The sequence below is a fragment of the Triticum aestivum genome, chromosome 1D (genome assembly GCF_018294505.1).
Source record: "Triticum aestivum cultivar Chinese Spring chromosome 1D, IWGSC CS RefSeq v2.1, whole genome shotgun sequence".
In the NCBI taxonomy this organism is placed as follows: Eukaryota; Viridiplantae; Streptophyta; class Magnoliopsida; order Poales; family Poaceae; genus Triticum; species Triticum aestivum.
In genome coordinates, this window is record NC_057796.1 from 30,522,326 (window position 1) to 30,528,325 (window position 6,000).

Sequence of the window (6,000 nt, forward strand, 5' to 3'; positions counted from 1 at the left end):
TTACTGCAGGTTTTTATCAACGTCATTGGGATCTACTTGGTAATGACGTAACCGCGGCAGTGCTTGATTTTCTCAATGGGGGGGGGGGAGAGCTGCCATCGGGACTGAATGACACTTCTATTACCCTCATCCCCAAGGTTAGACACCCCCAATCAATTTCGCAATACCGTCCAATTGCATTGTGTCCAGTTTTGTATAAGATTGCTGCTAAGGCAATCACCAATCGCTTGAGATGCATTATGGATGAGGTTATAAGTGAAGAGCAAAGTGCTTTCGTCCCCGGCCGCCTCATTACTGACAATGTGCTAGTTGCATATGAAAGTGTACATACGATGAGGCGGAGGAAGAAGGGCAAGAATTATTCATTCGCGGTCAAGCTCGATATGATGAAAGCATATGACCGCGTTGAGTGGCATTATCTCGAAGCTATACTAACTCGACTTGGCTTCTGTATGAGCTTTGTTAGATTGATAATGAAGTGCGTCTCCGCGGTGCGCTTCTCGGTGCGTGTCAACGGTGAACTTTTACCATACTTCACACCATCCAGAGGTTTCCGACAAGGTGATCCAGTTTCACCATTTCTTTTTCTGCTATGTGCGGAAGGATTTTCCTCGTTGTTAAAATATTACAATGGAGTAACCATAGACAGGGGTCTGAGGGTGAGTTATAGATCACCATGGGTCACACATTTATTATTTGCGGATGACAGCTTGATTTTCATCAATGCAAGTAATCCAAGTGCTCTCAGACTCAGTGAGATTCTCAGGATTTATGGAGAGGCATCGGGCCAAAGTGTTAATCGTGATAAAAGTTCAGTATACTTCAGTACTAACACTCCTGATTCGTTGAGGCAGGTTCTGCAAGCAACATTAAATATCCACGTGCAAGCATTCAGTGAGAAATACCTGGGGCTCCCTACTGCTGTGGGTCGGATTACCAGCGGTACATTTGATCATATCAGCGAAAGAGCTCGCGGGAAAATACAAGGCTGGTCGGAAAAATTATTGGCGTGTGCAGGTCGAGAGACTCTTCTCAAATCTGTCGTTCAATCAATTCCTACTTATCCAATGAGTACATTCCTACTGACCAAGAAAGTTTGTAAGAGTCTTACTTCACCAATAGCCAAATATTTTTGGAGTAGCTCTCTTGACAAGAAATCATTGCATTGGGTGTCCTGGAAGGAGCTAGCTACACCCAAGTGCAAGGGCGGGATGGGGTTCAGAGACCCGCATCTTTTCAATCTTGCTATGCTGGGCAAACACGGATGGCGATTCCTCACCAACCCGAGTTCCCTATGTGCAAGAGTTCTGAAGGGTCGTTACTTCCCCGACACTGACTTCATGAATGCTACTTTACCAAAGTCAGCGTCGGCCACATGGAGGGCGATGATGGCGGGGAGGGAAGCTCTTCGATCCGGACTGATCTTTCGAGTGGGCGACGGCTCCTCCATATCAGCCTGGAACGATAAATGGATCCCAAGTACAATATCTATGTCTCCTATGTTTCGGCCTCAACATACAACTATTGAGCGTGTGTCTGAGCTTATTGATCCATCTAACTGGTCGTGGAGACAAGAGCTTGTTCGGAATAATTTCATTGCGCCTGATGCTGAAGCAATATTGAACATCCCTATTCGACAAGGAGGTGGAGATGATTTTCTTGCATGGGCATTTGAAAGATCGGGGAACTACACTGTGAAGTCGGCGTACTGTGCTCTCGTGACTCAGAAAGAGCGTGTTGCTCTAGAGGAAGGGACGGCTACCGGGACCTCAGAGGATGATACACAGATGTGGAAATCCCTATGGAAATTGAATGTCATTCCGAAGGTGAGAGTGTTCTGGTGGAGGGTTCTTCGTGGAATTCTTTGGGATGAAGCCACTCTTAACCATCGACATATTGCAGAGATTCGTCGATGCAAAGTTTGTTTGGCTATGGATGCAAATCTGGAGCATGCATTCATACACTGTTCACATGCAAATTGCTTCTGGGAGGAAGCGGCTGCATGGTTTGGCCTCAGATTGCCTCGTCTTCATCCAGACTCATGGGCGCGGGATATCATGTGTGATCCTCGGTTTACAGGCGATGACCGCGCCAAGATCACCATGATAATGTGGTCTATATGGCACTCCCGGAACCGGATCAAACATGGCGAAGAGGGAAGGAATCCTACGGCTACGATCAGGGCCACTAAGGATGCGATCGCCCTTCTTCAATTAACCACGGAGAGATGCGATGATTTTGCCTGGTTTCGGCTGGAGACCACCTGATGAAGGTGTTGTCAAGATCACCACGGATGGAGCCTTAAATTTGGCTGATGGCAGGGGCGGTGCGGGAGGGGTGGCTCGATCCTCTTCGGCGCTCCTGGGAGCTTGGTGCAAACCATATTTGGGTATCTCTGATCCCTTGATTATGGAGGGTTTATCACTGCGAGATGGAGTTCGGTTCGCTTCTCTTCGAGGTTTTTCGCATGTGATATTGGAAACTGATTGCTTGGAGATGGTGACGCTCTGGACCACTCGCCACAATTCTCGTTCAATTGTGGATCCTTTATTAGTAGAGATAGGAGAGCTATGTAATAATTTTACTTTGTTTGATATTCAGCATGTAAACAGGTCAGCTAACGTCCCGGCGCATCTTTGTGCAAAGCGTGCTTGCACTCTGAATGTGACCGATAGCTGGCTTGAGGAGACTCCTAGCTTCTTGGTGACCAGCCTCTTGGCTGATTGTCCTGAGAATGCCTTCATATGAATAAAAAGCTCTCTGTGTTTCCCCGCAAAAAAGGACAAGTTGAAGCACCCGTGGTGTATTTAACTCTAATATTTAACAAGTCCCATCTACTGACATCTTCTGTAGTGAGACGCCACGTCTCCGCCCGGTCATTATTTTGAACCGTTTTTTAGCCTCCCGCTCCGTGTTTCGAGGCGCGGTTTCCATCGGCACGTCTTGTCGAAGCAGAGATCGTGTCCCCTTATCACGGGATCCTCATCAATATGAGTGTGGGTAATCCAACCGTGTTGTTGGCAATTCCTTGGGAATAGGCGAGCTTTAAGGCCTGTGAGGGGGCGTTCGATATTCTTCACCTTTATAAAGGGGTACAGACCCGTCTCTCTTACCCCACGCCTACCTCTTCCTCAACCTTCCCAACCTCAGGCTCCAGCGCCCAGGATTCTATTTCTTCCATTGCTACCAGGCCCTCTAGTTATGTCCGGATTCATCTCCCAAGGTAGGTGGGCAGCCTCCTCGGTCACCGAGGAGGATATCGCGAAGCTTCGGAAGGTGAGGTACCTGACTGCGGAAATCCCCCACAGGCTCCCTAGTAAAGGGCAGATCATCCCCACACCAAAATCCGGCGAGAGGGTTGTATTCATCTCCCACTTACTCCGTGGGCTAGGGTTCTCACTTCACCCCTTCGTTCGCGGCCTCATGTTCTATTATGGGCTAGACTTTCACGATCTAGCTCCGGACTCCTTTCTCCACATCTCGGCGTTCGTCGTCGTGTGCGAAGCATTTCTCCGCGTCCCCCACACTTCGGCCTATGGCTCAAGACTTTCAACGTGAAGCCGAAGCTAGTTGACGGGGAGCAAGCGGAGTGCGGCGGTGCTATGGTGAGCAAGCTTGCCAACACTACCTGGCCAAAAGGCGCCTTCACAGAAACCTCCAGCTTATGGCAATAGGAGTGGTTTTATATCATCGAACCCCGCGGCACCAAATGGGCAGCCGCACCTGTGTTCCGATCTGGCTCTCCATTGCGGCTCGCATCGTGGATAAATAAGGGGCTAGACTGGGGATCGGCTGATGAAGTTCGGACGCTGCAAAGTCGCATCCGGAGTATCCTCGAAAGGGACATTGGCCTTATTAACGTGATCCAAGTGATGCTAGTCTGCCGGATCCTCCCGTGCCAGCGACGACCTCTCCATATGTGGGAGTTCAATCCGGAAGGACTGCGGACACTTCAGCAATTCTTCGGCACAACGCACGAAGGGATGTGGAAACTATTCTTCAAGACTCGAAAGCAGTGGCCTGACACATCAGAGGACATCTGTCGGTGTTCTGGGAACGGGGGTCCCCAGACTTGCCTGCCTGCGGCCCACGGCGTGGCTCTGCGAGCGGGCCTGTATGGCCCATCTTCACCAACAAGCACTCAAGACCCTCGCGAGGGGCCAAGCCTCGCGAGGCGGACGACACAAGACCTCCTCGGGTGTGGCCTCACCAGGTTGGCTCGCGAGGGGCGGAGAGATCAAGGCAAGGCAAACCTCGCGAGGTTCTCGTGACGTGAGCCATGACGTTCGAGACCAGGCGGGCGCCAGCGCGCGCAGTGTCCTTGTTTCCTCTTTGGTGCTAGGGAGGCAAGCGCAGGCGCGGAGTACCGAGGCGTCAAGCAAAGGTTTCCATATCGGTGCAACGAGACCAAGACCAGCAGGACGGCAAGACGGAGGTCACCATGGAGCCCAAGACGGCGTCACCACCAGAGCCTTTTGTAGGCGAAGACTACTTTTGTCAGGATAAGCTGTACTAGCTGTCCCCTTTCAAATTGGCCGTTGTTGGCTCCCTTCCTGCTCAATATTTGGGGAGAGGACCAGGGCCTATATAAATAGGACTAGCCACCACCAAAGGAGGCATGGGAATCTCATCTCGAACAGAGCCACCACCAAGCACAAGGACACCTCTCCTCAGGAGGCTGTTCTTCCCCTTGTACTGTTCATTTTCAGCCCAAGAGGCAATCCACCACCACCACACTGGAGTAGGGTATTACACCACAATGGTGGCCCGAACCAGTATAAATCTTGTGTCCCTTGTGTTGCGAGTTCATCGAGTTAGTCATTGAGATCTTAACGAAGCTAGGACGTGAATCGGTAGGTGGAGATCTTTGCGTGCACCACAGTGTTCGAACCTTGAGGGTTTTGCCGGAACCCGTGATCCGACATTTGGCACGCCAGGTAGGGGCGCACCGAAGCTTCCCTTTCATCGCTCCGCGTCCCGTTGCTTCATCGTCTCCATGGCGGACGCTCGCCGAGCTCGCGCTGAGCGCCGGGCTGCCCTCGCCACCCACGTTGCTCAGACGGCTACCGTCGGCGAGGAACGAGCAACAAGCATCCTCGCTGCACCCCTCGGTGCGGTGGGATGGCCGCACCGCCACTCCATCGCTGACCCCGGCCGGTTCGTCATCTCACGCTCGTCGCACTCCTGTGGACGCGCAGGCCGCGCTGTGCATGGCACGCGAGCTCCTGCGCTACCGCCCCGTCGACGACCTCTACGAGGACTGGCTCGACTGCATCGCCGAGCTTGTCAGTGCCGCAGGGGCTGCCCTGCGCCATCCCCTCGCTGCCTCGCCCTCCGCCAGGCGCGGGCGGCGTGGCCCATGGAGCGCCTCCACCACCTCTGCCCCAAGACGGAGTCTTGGCGCCCAAGCGCGCTGCCCCACGGCGCGACCTGCCGCGTCCGGCGCCCGCGCAAGAAGAAAGAAGCTGCCAAGAAGTCCCTCGGCCAAGAGAAAACGCCCCCGCGCTCCCTGCGCCACCACGGCAAGACCGCGCGCCGCCTGCGGTGGCGGCGCGCGGACCCCATCAAGCACAAGTTCCCAACCAGCGCAAAGTCCCGGTGACCACGGCAGGCTGCCGCGCCTTCACCCCTGAGCTGCGTAGCGTCGCCTGGTCGGGCAAGTTCAAGCCGGATTTGCCTCCTCGCTACGACGACACCCCCGACCCTGCGGAGTTCCTGCAGCTCTACGAGCTGAGCATCGAGGTGGCCAACGGCGACGAGAAAGTCATGGCGAACTGGTTCCCCATGGCTCTCAAGGATGGTGCCCGCTCCTGGCTCCTGAACCTGCCTCCAGGCTCGATCTCCTCCTGGAACGAGATGCGCGACCGCTTCGTCGCCAACTTCCAGGGCACTCGCGACCGCCCGCCGGCCGCGGGTGACCTGCGCCGCGTCAAGCAACAACCAGGAGAGACCCTCCAGAAGTACATCCAGCGCTTCAACAACGTTCGCCTCAAGATCCCC